The 15,544-nt window shown below is 36.4% G+C and overlaps 1 long non-coding RNA gene across 1 annotated transcript; it reads right to left on the bottom strand.

The window, feature by feature from the left end:
• Positions 1–6,928: 6,928 nt before the first annotated feature.
• On the bottom strand, positions 6,929–14,121 carry LOC129283495 (uncharacterized). Its single transcript, XR_010296269.1, has 4 exons — positions 14,008–14,121; positions 11,942–12,117; positions 11,182–11,278; positions 6,929–10,551 (listed from the first exon to the last, which is right to left on the bottom strand). It is a non-coding gene; the product is annotated as an uncharacterized LOC129283495 (long non-coding RNA).
• Between the last annotated feature and the right edge of the window lie 1,423 nt (positions 14,122–15,544).

Raw genomic sequence — 15,544 nt, 5'->3', positions numbered from 1 at the left:
TTAATCAGAAGATAATGAACAATGGAAAGACATGAAAGAAATGATGACTCGAAGATGCATAACGATGGTAGGTGCAAGAACGCGCACGCATACCTGTGCGCGCGCAAATTCTTGACATGCTCAAAATGACCAGAAACGTACCCAAACTTGACCACGGTCGATTTGGGGAAATTTAAAATTTGTGACCTTTGTGACGTCGTGACCTTTGCATGACCTCTGATGATATGTCCTGATGACCTGTCACCTGAACTTGATATGATGCAAATATGGATGATTTTTTTATGATTAGTTGCGATGATATGATCAATCATTTAATTTTACAAAATGGCGCCTAGATGACGTCATCATGATTTGATAACCTTGAAAAGTTTCCATTCCCATGTCCATAATGATGCCCATACATGACATGAAAATCAAGGAAATTGACATGCCCGATTTTGAGATAGAGGTGGACAAAGATTTGGCAATAAAAATAAAGAAAATTCTGACGAATATAATAGGTGATCTGTCATCTTAATGACAGACCACCTAAAAAGGACCAAAAAAAAAAAAAAGAAAAAAAAAAGGGGGTCCAGCGAGGTTTGAACCACCGAACCCTGGTATACCAGTCAGGTGTGTTATCCAGTCGGCCACAGTGTGTTCGACAAGCACAGAGAGCAAAATAGGAAACATATTGTCAACTTGACATTGAATGTACATTCTTGCAATTCCAAATTGGCATGATGACAAAACTCTACAAATTCTAGTTTTGAGAATAGTACAAGCTTTAAAATGAAACAGTGGAGATATTGTCTAAAGGATACATTCTAAGCTAAAACATATTGAAAATTTGGCGAGAACAGACCAAGATTTACGGAATTAAAATCAATTTAAATGACTGTGGTGACATCATGAAACAGAAAACACTTGTTCTTAGTTCCGACGCCATTTTGATGACGTCACGATGTAATTAAGAGTCAAATGTGGCATGAAATCATATCTCCTATTCATACTCTATTCGAATATGAAAAGAAAAATTGGGGTCAACGGACTCCCTGAAGAGCTACAGTGAATTTTATATAGGCATATTTTAGCCCATTTACGCGCGCGTAATGCAAATTTGAATGGACGCGCATTCCCGTATTATTGGTCGTTAGAGGCTGAATGAGGTATCAAATTAATCAGAAGATAATGAACAATGGAAAGACATGAAAGAAATGATGACTCGAAGATGCATAACGATGGTAGGTGCAAGAACGCGCACGCATACCTGTGCGCGCGCAAATTCTTGACATGCTCAAAATGACCAGAAACGTACCCAAACTTGACCACGGTCGATTTGGGGAAATTTAAAATTTTGACGCGCGCGTACGTGCGCGTCGTGACCTTTGCATGACCTCTGATGATATGTCCTGATGACCTGTCACCTGAACTTGATATGATGCAAATATGGATGATTTTTTTATGATTAGTTGCGATGATATGATCAATCATTTAATTTTACAAAATGGCGCCTAGATGACGTCATCATGATTTGATAACCTTGAAAAGTTTCCATTCCCATGTCCATAATGATGCCCATACATGACATGAAAATCAAGGAAATTGACATGCCCGATTTTGAGATAGAGGTGGACAAAGATTTGGCAATAAAAATAAAGAAAATTCTGACGAATATAATAGGTGATCTGTCATCTTAATGACAGACCACCTAATAAATAAATAATAATAAAGAAGAAAGAAAATTCTGACAAAACTAATAGGTGATCTGTCGTTGACAGACCACCTAATAAATACTGAATTAAATGGATGGTGCAACGTGATAATTGGATGGTGCACCGTTCGCCTTGATATTCGAAGTAATGAACATTCGATGTTCATTACGATTTGACTACGATAATATACATTTTCTCAGTTTGGATCTCAATGTTATTATTTGTACGGTAGAAAGGGGGAACTGCTTTGTTGTCTCCACTCTCTTTAACTTTCGAGTGCTACAACTGGATATTTCACTTAAAGTATTTATATTATATTGAATGACTCAGAGTGGAATACCAGAAATATTCCAAGAGTTCGGGAAAATATTCCACGAATCGCAGATGAGTGGAGTATTGGCCCTAACGAGTGGAATATTTCTGGTATTTCATGAAACAAAGCCATCCGATATAATTATCATCTATCCCACCCCCCCCCCCCTCCAAAAAAAGAGGGTGAAATTTGATTTAGCAAGTCATCATCACTTCAGAGGATCAATTTTGGTCTTTGACATGCGACTTGCATGTAGTTCATTATGACGTCATGGAGTGTAGTATATTTCACGCATTCGCGCCCGCGCCCTAAACCGTTGAATAAGCTCTCATATTCAATAGCAAAGTTTGTATTATATCCTCCATAGATTAAATCCTGTATAGTGATTGGTTCAAATAGCATCCTGTGACCGAATATATTTTAACTATGATGTTGCGTAACGTCAGACCTCGATATATTTTTCGCTATACCAATATTCTGACGTCATTATTTTACAAAACTGGATAATTAGCTAAACTCTCGAGCGCACCGGCCAGCGAGCTCTCTCTCCCGGGCAAGTCCCGCGATGTGTCGGCGCAGGCACTAATCTGCGCGGTGGCTCGGAGAAAAGTAGGTAATTGAACGCAAGTAACCGGACTTTGCATGCTCAGCGCATAGATTTTGGTTAGAAAATTATTAAAAGTAGAATATAAAACAAATATAGCAGGCGTTTCATTGGAAAGCATAGTGGGAATTATTAACCATCGGTTGGACTTGCAAAACTATTATATTTCCCTCGGGGCGTCGCCCCTCGGGAAAAATAGTAATTGCCAGACAAACCTCGGATAAATAATTCCACTATACTTTCTCAAAGCCTGATATATTTGATTACTGGAGCCTATGGGATATTCGTCGGATTTCGGTCCTTTTTAGGGATACGCTCTGATACTGCACAGGCAATTGATGCAGACCAAAATACGCGTTTTTAATGCATCGCTAGAACACTCTAAATAGATGATAATACTAAATCTTACCTCGCCGTATCCGGATCTGACTGTAATACCATGTTCCACATTTAGACCCCCCAAAATCGGAATGTCCCGTTTTTTTTCAATTTTTGATGGAGAGATTTCGTCTTAAACCAAATCCACCCGAAATCGCGGTTATTTAGCGTATTTATCGCGAGGATCCAGCGAGTTGGCGGGCTGAGAGAGATCGCCACCGCGATGCGTTTCTCTCGCACAACAGTATCCCCTGAATGTGCAGGTATTGATGGGTTTCCCGCCAGCGCAGCCCCGATGGCTTATTTGTCCGTGTACACGGCTCCGAGACTGGTATCCTTTCTTTCGTAAATGACACGATCATGGCGTTGATGTAGTTCATTAAGAAATGGTAAACAGTCTAGCGCCTATATCCAAGTGCAGCGAAGTCGTGACTGTGAACCGTGATTACAGCTGGAACTCCCAAAACAGGTTCGTCATTGTTACTTTCTTTTTATTTGTGTGATGATTTATGTTTGGACCCTTACACGTATATTTTTTCGTATGTTGAGTCTTTGTAAACGTGTTTTTCGTTCTGGCTCTGTCACTAAGTTAAATCACGCGCAGTCGTTGAAAGCATCGCCAGTGCGAGCGGCTCGATAGGCCTTGTGTTGGCCGCAACTCTGGGCGTCGTGATTCGTGATTTATGGTGAAGTGCTTGGCCAAGTCTACCATTGGCTATCCAGCAAACAGTCTGAAATGCGAAAACGTATTTCAACATGAAAATATATCCCTCTCACAGCGGATACAAAATATTTTATAATCCTAAGTATGATATTTGGATTTAAGTGAGGTTCTCTTTCATTTGATCTATTTAGACTGTTCTACTTTCATGACTTTAGTTTGAGGTTTGTTTGACTTTGAGAAAGATGAAATGAATGAATGGTTCAAAAGTGGGGTATATTAAAAAAAAAAAAGAATTTTAGATCGTTCAACACCTTTTTTTTTTATTGAAGAGTTATTTTATTTTTTGTCTTGCCTGCATAGCAGAGCGAGACTAAGGTGCCACTTGCCGGTGAGGGCGTCATTGAAATTTCATTAACCAAGCCAAATTTAGCTTTTGAAATGTCATCATATTCATAACTTAAGAAGTATATGAACCTAGTTCATGTAACTTGGACATAAGGGTAATCAAGTATCACTGGTTATCATGCGTGCGTTTCAGGTCACATGATCAAGGTCAAAGATCATTTTAGGGTCAATGAACTTAGAATATGTTCAATTTTTTTTTAATGTCATAACTTAGGAAGTATTATGGACCTAGTTCATGAAACTTGGACATAAGGGTAACCAAGTATCACTGATCATCCTGCGTGCATTTCAGGTCACATGATCAAGGTCAAAGGTCATTTTTTTCTTCAGTTTATTGTACACAAAACAATTATTTTTATTTTCAGTTGAAGCTTATTTCTTTACATTCTTTAGGCAGAAAACACAAATATATCGGTACAATATTTCAACATACATGTAAATAGATAAAATTTGCATAGAAGTAAAAAAATACATTTAAAGGAGTTTTTCTTATGTGTTTAAGTTCAGGCTTATATCCTGTGTAGATGCATGTACTCTAAATGGTCTCTAATGTATTCATTTTTACTTTGTCAGGTTCTACAAAGTGATGAACCCCAGATACATAGAATTCATGGAACACTGCTTGACCAGCTGGCATCGCTGTTAACAAAGTTTGCCAAGCCTTCTGCTATCACTGAAGCTGTTGATATTACCAAGCTTGAATTGGAGAAGGAGAGCATTCATAAAGATAATGAGGATATTCAGATTGGATATGAGTGTAAAATGTTTCTTTGTGACAATAAAGATAGATTGGACTTGCCAGCATTTTACACCAGTGTTAAGAGCTTTCTCATTTCTTCTTCTACATACATGCTGCACAAAAACCCTTATAATGATGATGTGCTGGTTAATGCAGAAATACTGGATATTTCCAAAGGGCTGACAGAAAGTTTAAGTCTGTAGAATACTTCATTGACAGATTCCACCTTGTACCTCCTGAAAAGATGGATATAGTGCAGACAGAGTTTAACCTCTACCAAATTGATGTGGGAGTTTCTGCTATCAGTGTAGAAAGTGAGAGAATTGGTGTGAAGTGGCATAAAATAAAGATCAGAAAGGTTGCTATAAATATGCTATCCTTTCATCAGTGATGAAAGCTGTGTTAGTGATCTTTCATAGTAACAGTGACTGTGAAAGAATTTTCTCTGTAGTTGAGAAGAACAAAACTAAACAAAGAGCTAGTCTTGGTACTGCTACTCTTGGAGCTTTCCTCTGCCACAAGATGGCAATGCAGAGCAGAGGGAGAGAGTGTAGCACATCAAGCTACCCAAGTGATATTCTCAGGAGTACAAAACGTGCAACATACCTTGCACATTCATCTAATAGTCCAGTCAATATAGGGTTTGACCCACCACTAATTGCAACACGAGATATTCCACTGCAATGGAATGGAAGGTCCCCTAAACAACATACTAAAAGTCCCAAGAAATCCAAGCAGTGGAAATTTATGAAATTTGCATATTATGCAAATTAGCCATAAAAAGTTAGAAAAATAAGGAAAATAGCCCAAAGATTACAAATTGAGTGTCCAAAACAATTCAATTTGAGCGAAAATTCATGATATATAACTGTATTCAATGTTTTTTGTCAAAAGTGCAAAAAAATCTACCTCATTTGCATAATATGCAAATAAGCATCCTTATATGGAAAAATGTCAAGGTATTGTGATTTTTCTCTCATTATCTGCTTGAAAATTTCATTAATGTTGGAATTTACATGCTGCTATCACTAAGGACGTTGAATACATTTGTATTCAGCTTAGCCCTTACAAAAATGTCCTGTGGTAATACCATATAATTACCATAGGACTGTACCACACGATTACCACATATATTGTTGTGTGGTAATGCTATGTCTTTATGTCCTGTGGTATTGTGTGGTAATGTGTGGTAATGTCGTGTGGTATTGTCCTGTGGTAAATTGGAACATTTACCACACAACATTACCACAGGAATACCACATGAATGGATTAATATATGGTAACATTTACCACACAAGGGATTAATTTATGGTAACAATTTTTACCACATACCATTTACCACATAGATTATCACACGACATTTACCACACACCAGTTACGATATGCATTACCACACACCATTTACCACACAAATTACCTCACATTTTACCACACACCAGTTACCACACGCGTTACCACACATCATTTACCACACGAATTACCTCATATTTTACCACACGCCTTACCACACAAATTACCTCACATTTTACCACACGCCTTACCACACAAATTACCTCACATTTTACCACACGCCTTACCACACAAATTACCTCACATTTTACCACACACCGGTTACCACACGCGTTACCACACATAATTTACCACACAAATTACCTCATATTTTACCACATGCCTTACCACACAAATTACGTCACATTTTACCACACACCGGTTACCACATGCATTACTACACACGATTTACCACACACGTTACCACATACACTACCACACACCAGTTACGTAACTGGTGTGTGGTAATGCATGTGGTAACTGGTGTGTGGTAAAATATGAGGTAATTCGTGTGGTAAATGGTGTGTGGTAAACACTAACCAGTTACCACACATATTGTACATAATACACATAATACCATGCATCAGAGTCATTACCCAAAATGTGTGTGGTAACTAGATGTGTGATAACTGATGCATTATAATGTATGTTGCAACTGGTGTGTTGCAATGTGTGTGGTAACTGGTTAGATACATCACAGATCATGGGTATGATTTTGGTAGCAGTAGAATGTGTTCATGACCCTATGTACTTTTATAAGATTAAGAAAATACAACACCTTCAATGAACAGACAACAAATGATTTTACAAGTGATATAGAAAGTACTGGTATTTAGCTCATAGAGTCATCAATTTACAATACTGGTTTAGATTTGCTATTGACAAAAATTGTGTAACAGCTGCTTTACTGTACAAACAGTGTAACATAATAGTAACTATCAAAGAAATTAGTTACAGTGCATATAAATACTTTTTAAAAAGATACATTTCTTCTAAATACTTTAAAAAGTTACCTCAAAGGTTATCTGGCTTTTCAGCAAACCAAATTAACGACCATTGTAGTTTTTTTGCAGGTCACACATACAGAATGGACTGATTTACTCTTTGTTTTATGCTTAAAGACAAAAATGATTAAACTCTTAATCGTTTTTAAGAAAATGAACAAAACATAAGGATGTGTCTACAATAGGTAATATCATATAAGTAGCTGCGGCAAAGTGCACTGTACTCAAAATTGCGTATAACAAAATGCATAATTACCCCAAGTTTACTTCAAGGCTGAAGGGCAAGTAGAAATAGACGAGAGATGATAATATGTATTTGGAGAAAATGAAAACTAGGACAATACCCTGGCATGTAATATCTGAATTAAAGGAAAATAACACCCAAAACATAATACCACATGATATTATTGATAAATACAGGACAATCAACATGAATCCACTCATACCCTAATCCAATTACGGAGTACCACCTTTTCAAAGTTGGCCTCTTACAGTATGGTTCGAAGTTTCTGGATGGAGGTCGCCATTTTCGCGGGGTTAGTTAGGAAATTATTACATCAGCGACGAACTACATCTCTAAACGTTTAGGCATTATATATTCTATTTTATCAATAACAAATCAAATGTACAGATAAAACTCATAAAAATATTAGTTAAAATTTGTTTAATATATGGTAGGTTCAAAATACAATTTGATGAGTTTTAATGATAAGATTTACACCCCAATTTCCGCTGCCAATTTGTAAATCGTAGATTAGGGTGTAATTTTTATCATTAAAACTCATCAAGTCGTAATTTGAACCTATCATATAATATTAAACAAATTTTAATTAATATTTTATGAGTTTTATCTGTACATTTGATTTATTATCGATGAAATAGAATATATAATGCCCAAACGTTTAGAGATGTAGTTCGTCGCTGACGGAATAATCCCCATCCATAGACTTTGTACCAGAAGATGCCAACTTTGAAAAGGTGGTACTCCATACTGGGACATCGGATTGGGGGTATATGAGTGGATTCATTTTCATTGTCCTGTATTTATCAATGGTATCATGTGGTATTATATTTTGGGTTTTATTTTCCTTTAAGATATTGTACTGGTTTATATCATGGCATTACAAAGTTCATCTGTAGTGCACACTGTGTCAAGTGCACAAACCTATTCATGGTTCCCACAGAAATTTGAAAACAGAATTCCATGACCTCTCCATGACTAAATTGCTGCTTTCCATGACTTAATTCCTTTCTGGCACAGTTTACAAAATCAGACATGTTATGATCATGAACACCAATTATAATAGTAGAGTACAATCACAGAGTATGAGAGTTGTGAGACATAAAAAACTAGAAAGCTGTCATAGCCAAGAGGTAAATGCAATTCCATGACTTTTCACATATCCCTGACTTTCCATGACCAATTTTCTTCCAGGATTTTCCATGACTGTGGGAACCCTGTAATAATACTGCATTGACAGAGCTCTATCATTTTTAAAGTTAATTTCAATTTCCTTCAAACATTTTATTCATCTCTTTTTGGTTGGACCTTGAATATATATTACAATACAATGTTTTGGCAGGTCGTCTATAAAAGCATGTACATCGTTAAAAAAGGCTTTTGGCAGGAACTTTTGGCAAGTAGTCAACAGTATCAATGCATGTAAATTTGGGTGAAAGAATCATACATGTACATTAATTCTTAAGAAAAGTTTGTGGTTGTATTACACTATCACTTAAACGTATTAAAAAGACAGCAGTTGCAGCAAACAATTATTTCATGAGAAATTGTCAAAATATTGTACATAATCTCTAGATCTGGTACATTAATGTAAGCTTGTATTTTTGTAAAATCACTAATTTTGAACTTAAAATTAATTATTTTGATGATCACTAACACAGAAAAGAACATGTGGGACAGGACAGTGTATTATGATTGATTTGAAAAATACCTGACATTGGATAGAATTACATGCTTATTTTGCTCATTTCTCAGCAATTACACATTTTCTTCCCGAGCTATAATTAATTATGGCACATGTCTTTTATATTTTGCTGGTAATTCTATTGGATTCTGTTCGAACTCATTTTAAGATTGTTACTACAACTGGTAATTTATCTTTAAAGTTGTACTTGTATATGATACGGGCTCAACATAATCTAAAATAAAGTAATTTTTACCATGCAAAATAGTGAAAATTTTATCAAAATCAGATAAAATTAAAAAAAAAATAATTACAAAAATATTGGTCATCAACACATGCAAGTAGATACATGTAAGTTTATGATATCATGCCCACATTTTTATTGTTCTCATGTTACCAGATAAAATAATAATTTACTTCATGTGTGTAATAAGTATGTCTTCCAATCCCATGTAGCAAAAGAACTTCCAGCAATAATCAATACAGGTAAGTCACATCAATACAGTTTACAATCCGATTTGTTTCATTCTTGGTAAACAAAATTAAATGCACAATTTTATATACAAAATAATAAGTTGGGGATACGTGTACATGTACAATGTACGTCAGTATGACATCATCAGCTTGCTACTTGCATATATGCTTAGAGCTCTTTCACCAAATTAATGCAGAGGTTAGAATGTCATACATTACTTTATTATCCCTTGTCTAATTTGGATGAATTTTTCAGTTTTGTTAAAAAGTAATAAAAGGCAATATCCATGGTTACCCTTAAACTTGACCTCAATGCATGTTCGCTTTTACACAACACGTTATTTTGCGAGATACAAAGCGCATGAGATTTAAAAAAATTCAAATTACCAGACAGTGACAGTATTGTTGTAAGTACAGAGCAAAGATCAGGATGGTAGGTCTTCTCAAATTGTATTTGGATTGATCAAAGGTTGTTGACAACTGGAGGAGAGGAAGGAGCTAATTCCACGGCCTTGGAGCAGTAGTGGAGAAAGTTGCATCACCAGTAGCTAATTCGTAGGTGCGTAATGATCACAAAAATAAAAAGGCAAGTGCGCCTAGAATGAAAATGACGCACAAGGGATTCCTTATAAAACATGTAATCTCGATCTCTGTCAATGACTTTGAAAATCAGGAGACGGACACTGATGTTCATGTATATCCTTTCCTTGACTTGCAGCCAGCGAAGTTGGCGTATGGCAAATGGCACAATAGATGCAGCATTCTGTACTATATGCAGTCAGTCCAGATCGCCCTAATTCAAGCACGAAGAGCATTACAATAGTCCAGTTTAGATAGCGCTAAACCATGGACTGCTTTGTGGCAAGTAGAAATATAAAAGGCACTTCCCATTGGCCTTTATTCTTCCAATCTGTTTGATGTTATACTGGTAGGGAGCAGGTTCCAATAGCACTATGAAAGGAGTTACGAAACCAGATGAATGGGTGCAGATTCAGGACACCTTCCATTTCAACTTAAGGCATCTGCAATAAATAACAGAAGAAGATAAACATAAAAGCCTTTCCTGCATTAACTATTTAATATTCATTAAAAACTACATGGTTTCAATATCAATTTCCAAACTTTTTAAAAAATGATTAAAAAACAATGTGGGGTTTGTTCCATATTTATACTTCAAATATTAACATGTAAAGTCAGGTCGGGGGAGGGGGGCTTGATGCCCTCAAGATCTGCTGCACCTCCAAACCATCTCTGTATAGGGAAGGACATTTTAAAGTTAAAAAAAAAATATTTATTTTAATTAAACATGATTTTAATTCATGCTTTTTTTAAATGTGTTTTAAATGGTTATGGGATAATTCCATCAGTTTGAATAAGAAATTACAAGTTGCCAATTTCACATAACGAAGATCAATTCTGATGTGATAATAATGCATGTCAGATGTTGATGTTTCACTTATGCCTATCTAATACGTTTGAATTGACAACAGCATGAACCTTGTAAGGGCATTAATTATTAGACAAGCTTTGTATCAGAGTGGTTACAAAATCAAAATTATTTAACTGCATCTCATGTTCATGCACATGTAAATAATCAAAATAACACAATAATTATAAAAAATACCTTCCACAAAGGATAAATTTGTACACACCATTATATCTGCATGAATATTGTTCTTTTAGTCCACCTATAATGATACAGCTGATGAGAGTTTGAATGATGGTATCAAGATGGTGCTTCTACCAGGGCTGCAAAAGAGAGAAAAAAAATAAAATGTTAACCTCAATCATGCCAAGAAATCATGCCAACCGTTGTGAAACTCTATTAGCGCCAAATTACACTCTAAACTTGTCATTAGAACGTCCAAACCGATACACGTCAGCCAGGAATCTAGTACTAGCACAATCAGCTATGCATTTGCACCAATTCCCTCTGTATTTTCTTGCATATGGACGTCTCTCGACTTAAAGGTCATGTCATTGTGTTATATAGCATGGGAATTGCAAGCAAGTGATCCTTCGAAATGTTTACCTGCTTAAAAGTAACATTTCTTAAGCCTTAATTTTGTATATTTAGATAACAAAAGGCTTACAAATTGGAAAAATCAAATGTTTGCCCAAAATTATTGTGGGAAAGGTGGATTTTTAAAGGGAAATCCATCTTTGTGTACTAAGTTCTACAGGCAACAGAGACTTGTCTAGCTCCGTGAATGAAAATACCCCTTGTACAATGTAAAAATGATAAAAATATCATCACAGAGTCCTCTAAGTACAGTTAGGACCATTGACAGATAAGGTGCCCTAAGATTGCGCACATCCGAATCTGCGCGATTCTGATAATGGAAGATACGCAACGACTCCAAACAAAAAATAAACTTTACACCTGAAAGAGCCTACTGTACTTAGTCTTACCTACTGCCCGATGCCTCCTGACATGTAGAGCAACAACAAAGGACCTCCACTCCTGGCGGCCAGTGGTTCTGGGCCGTCTTCTGGAAACTCCCCCGGGCTAGGTCATATTCACCGACTTCATCTCCTCCTCAAATGTGATGCCAGGACAAGTAGTTTTGGGTCTCCCTCTCTTTCTCCTGGAATGTCATAAACAGATCTATTCATAAAAAATCTGACTTAAAATGGTTGGAAAATAATGAATTTAGGGCATTGGCAAGAGTTCCATATGCAACCCCACTAAAATTGAAAATAAAAATATGAAGAAGGTTCAGAATAATATATCTAGCACAATATAGAACATATATGATGGGGTAGTGGATAGTACTAGGAGTGGAAATACATACTAAAATATGGCTTTATTCCGTCAAATTTCGAGCATGTATGGATGTATCTAGTGTGTGTAATTGTCCATAGACATCGGTTTATTTACTCAAGGGTCTGTGAGTCAAGTCTAGGCGAACTATTGGCTGATAATCGTTAAAATACCCCTTCCGGCATCAGCACTTCTTGCTAGCATAGCAGGAACAGGTCTTGACTGCAAATAAAACGAGGTGATCTCAAGTCCCAACTAAGGTGCCAAAACAAGGGTAAAAAAATTATAGAAAAATCTGAAGTGAACGAACTGGAATGGAATTAAGTCTCAACAATCTTATTTTTTATCATGTTGGTGGGGGGTACATTGGAATTGCATATGGAATTCTTTCCAGGGCATTTCATGTGAGGTCCTCAAAATGCAGCCTCTGTGACTGTGCTTTCTTATCGAAATCTTCGCATCATGTGAATAAGTGCGCAGACATCGGCCACTATTAGTATTACCCAGTTGTTGTGTGTCCAGACAGGTTGTGTGTCTGGACGATCAATTTTAGAAAGTCATTTGGAAAAAAAGCAAAGTTCCATCAATTTTTAGTACAAATTATTAGGAAATATTATAAAGAACAAAATAGAAGATGATAACAAGTATTGAATTCATATTTTTAGTGTAATCCAAAGATAAAAGGAAGGCTTCAAAAAGATAAAACTGTCCGGACACCCGACCCCCATCCTACCAGCAACGTTCTCGCCAGTGTAGAACACGCGTCGCATGCGACACACGTAAATTCCACAAGCTCTATATGCGTCACGGGCAAAAAAAAATCATAAAAAGTGGGGAAAAGTCATCGGAAATAATTGTTGCATCATTCATCATCAATCCTCAAAAGTAAAGGATGTTTCAGAATCATTTCGGCAACAAACAAACTACGATCTTCTTATTGATGACCGGAAAAATATCCATGCATAGAAACTGGCGCATTTCCACTTCCAGCCGGCTAGCCAGCCAGCCAAGCCTGAGCTGAGCAGCCACACTAGCCCGCGTTGCCAGCGCGCCTAGCTGAGCTGGACATGCATGCTATACGCTACAATGCATGTTAAACTGAATTGTCCGCGGTGCGACCCGGGTCCGACGTAGCCTTTCATTTTTACATGATACCGTTTCCCGATAGTTATCAAAAAATTTTATCATAAAATGAATTGTTCCACATAATTTTCCCGCTAATTTCTAAGTAATATTCTTAACGTTCATTCTCAATTTCTCATGTCATTCTGATCTGCTGTCGGGCTACCGTACCAGTACCACTAACTTAATAATTTTGTTCAATCAAAATGCAAGTAAATGACCATGACTGGCCGAGATATTTTCCCAAGAAAATCAATAATTTCTCTTAATTTTTAATGAGACTTTTTGCACACTTATAAGAATACAAGGAACATCATCAATTGAAAGATTTTGTAAAATAACAGGAAATTCACGTTAAATCTAAACTCAAATCGTTTAGGTGTGCTGTGACTGTGTGCAGACTTGAGACCACCAGCCAGTGGTCCACATCACAGCAGCGAGCAGGCGCTCGGGGCCGGGCGAGCGCCCGGTTAGACAGGATGGGATTGCCAGTGTCATGTCATTTTCATTGACGAAATCTTTAGCTAGTTGCAAGCCGGGGCATTTAACAAACTACGAAAAGAAAATCATAGAAAATGGTTATCTAACTTACTGTTTAGCCTACTGCAAATGTCTTCGAAGTCGTCCACATCTAACCCGCATTCTTTAAGTAGTTGAATTAATAACGGCCTTCTTCGTCCCACTTCTCGATCGAGCTCAATAAACTGCAACGTAACGCAAACGGTATTCTTTTCAAATGTTGGCGGTAAGTGCGCATGCGCAAGCCTGTCGCCGCCCCCCCCCCCCCAGGGTGACCAGATTTCACAAAATGAAATAAGGGACAATCGAAAAAAGATCAACAAAGAAGGCTACACAGTGTTACACCTGTAAAAAACTTTAAAAAATTGGAAGGGAGGGTGAACGAAAGAATGAAGGAAGGAAAGAAAGAAAAGGCGAAAGAAAAGAGATGAAAAGAGAAGAAAAAAAATTAAGGGGAAAATGAAGGAAAAAATAAAAAAAGAATAAAAGAAAGTTAGAATAAAAAAGAGAAAAAAAGTTTCCGCCATTCTTTGAATTGAATACAGAAAGAGAGAAAAAGAAAGAAATGGAAGAAGAATACATGTGTGAAAGACAAAATAAAGGAGAGAAAGAAAAAAAGTAAGAAAAAGGAGGAGGAAAGAAAGAATGAAGGAAAGAAAAATGTTTTCTTCATTCTTTGACAGAAAGAAACAAAGAAAGAAGGAAACAGTAAGGGAGGAGGGAAGGAAGGAATTAAGGGAGGGAGAGAAATAATAAGGGAAAGAATTATAAGGAAAAATAAAATAAAGAATGAAAGAAAGAGAGGGAGGAAGAATGAAGTGAGGAAGGAGTGAAAACATAATGGAAGAAGAGAAAGAATTAAAATAAAAAGGAGAGGAAGGGAGGGGAAGAAAAAAGTTGAAAGAAAGAATGGAGGAAATAAAAAAAGGAAATTTGATAAAGAAGACGGGTAAGAAAAAGGGAGGAAAAAAAATGAACAGAGAGAGAGAGAAAGGATCAGGAAAGGCAAATAGGACATAGAGATAGATGGAACAAAAACGGGCAAGCAGGAAGGATAGAAGGATGAAGAAAGAAGGATAGAAAAGTTCAAACTTCAAGCAAAAAATTCCAATCATCTAACAAAAATCATAATGATATTTGGTGTTTTTAAAATATATTTTTAAAAAATGTTTTAGAAATGAATAAAATTTCAAAGTGATTCTTTTTTTACTTAAAAATTAGATGAAACATCGCGGCATTATATAGAACAAGACTCAAAACGAAAGTTGAAACAACTAGATCTAGTTATGAAAACTCAATAACTTGTTCCTCCGATTACATCCCCAAATCAGTAATCTGAGAACCCATAATATAATTATACAAATTTCCCGCCGATTTTGTGATTATTTTGGCATGTTTCATTGTGTTTGGTGTAGAGAATCTGCTCCGATCCTACATGCCTTGCTAGTACTAGCCTGTCACACAAAGGCAGGAGGCCAGTTCGATTGGGTTAGCAAGAAAATCACCTTGCAAAAGTTTATTTATCGATTTTATTGTTGTCTCTGCTTCGTCATCTGTTGGTTATTTTAATGAAAATTCGTCACTTTTAAATATATTTTGTTCAATATTCT

Source organism: Lytechinus pictus, chromosome 17 (genome assembly GCF_037042905.1).
Source record: "Lytechinus pictus isolate F3 Inbred chromosome 17, Lp3.0, whole genome shotgun sequence".
In the NCBI taxonomy this organism is placed as follows: domain Eukaryota; kingdom Metazoa; phylum Echinodermata; class Echinoidea; order Temnopleuroida; family Toxopneustidae; genus Lytechinus; species Lytechinus pictus.
Note: the sequence above shows the minus strand (reverse complement) of the source record. Positions and strands in the feature narration are given on the sequence as shown.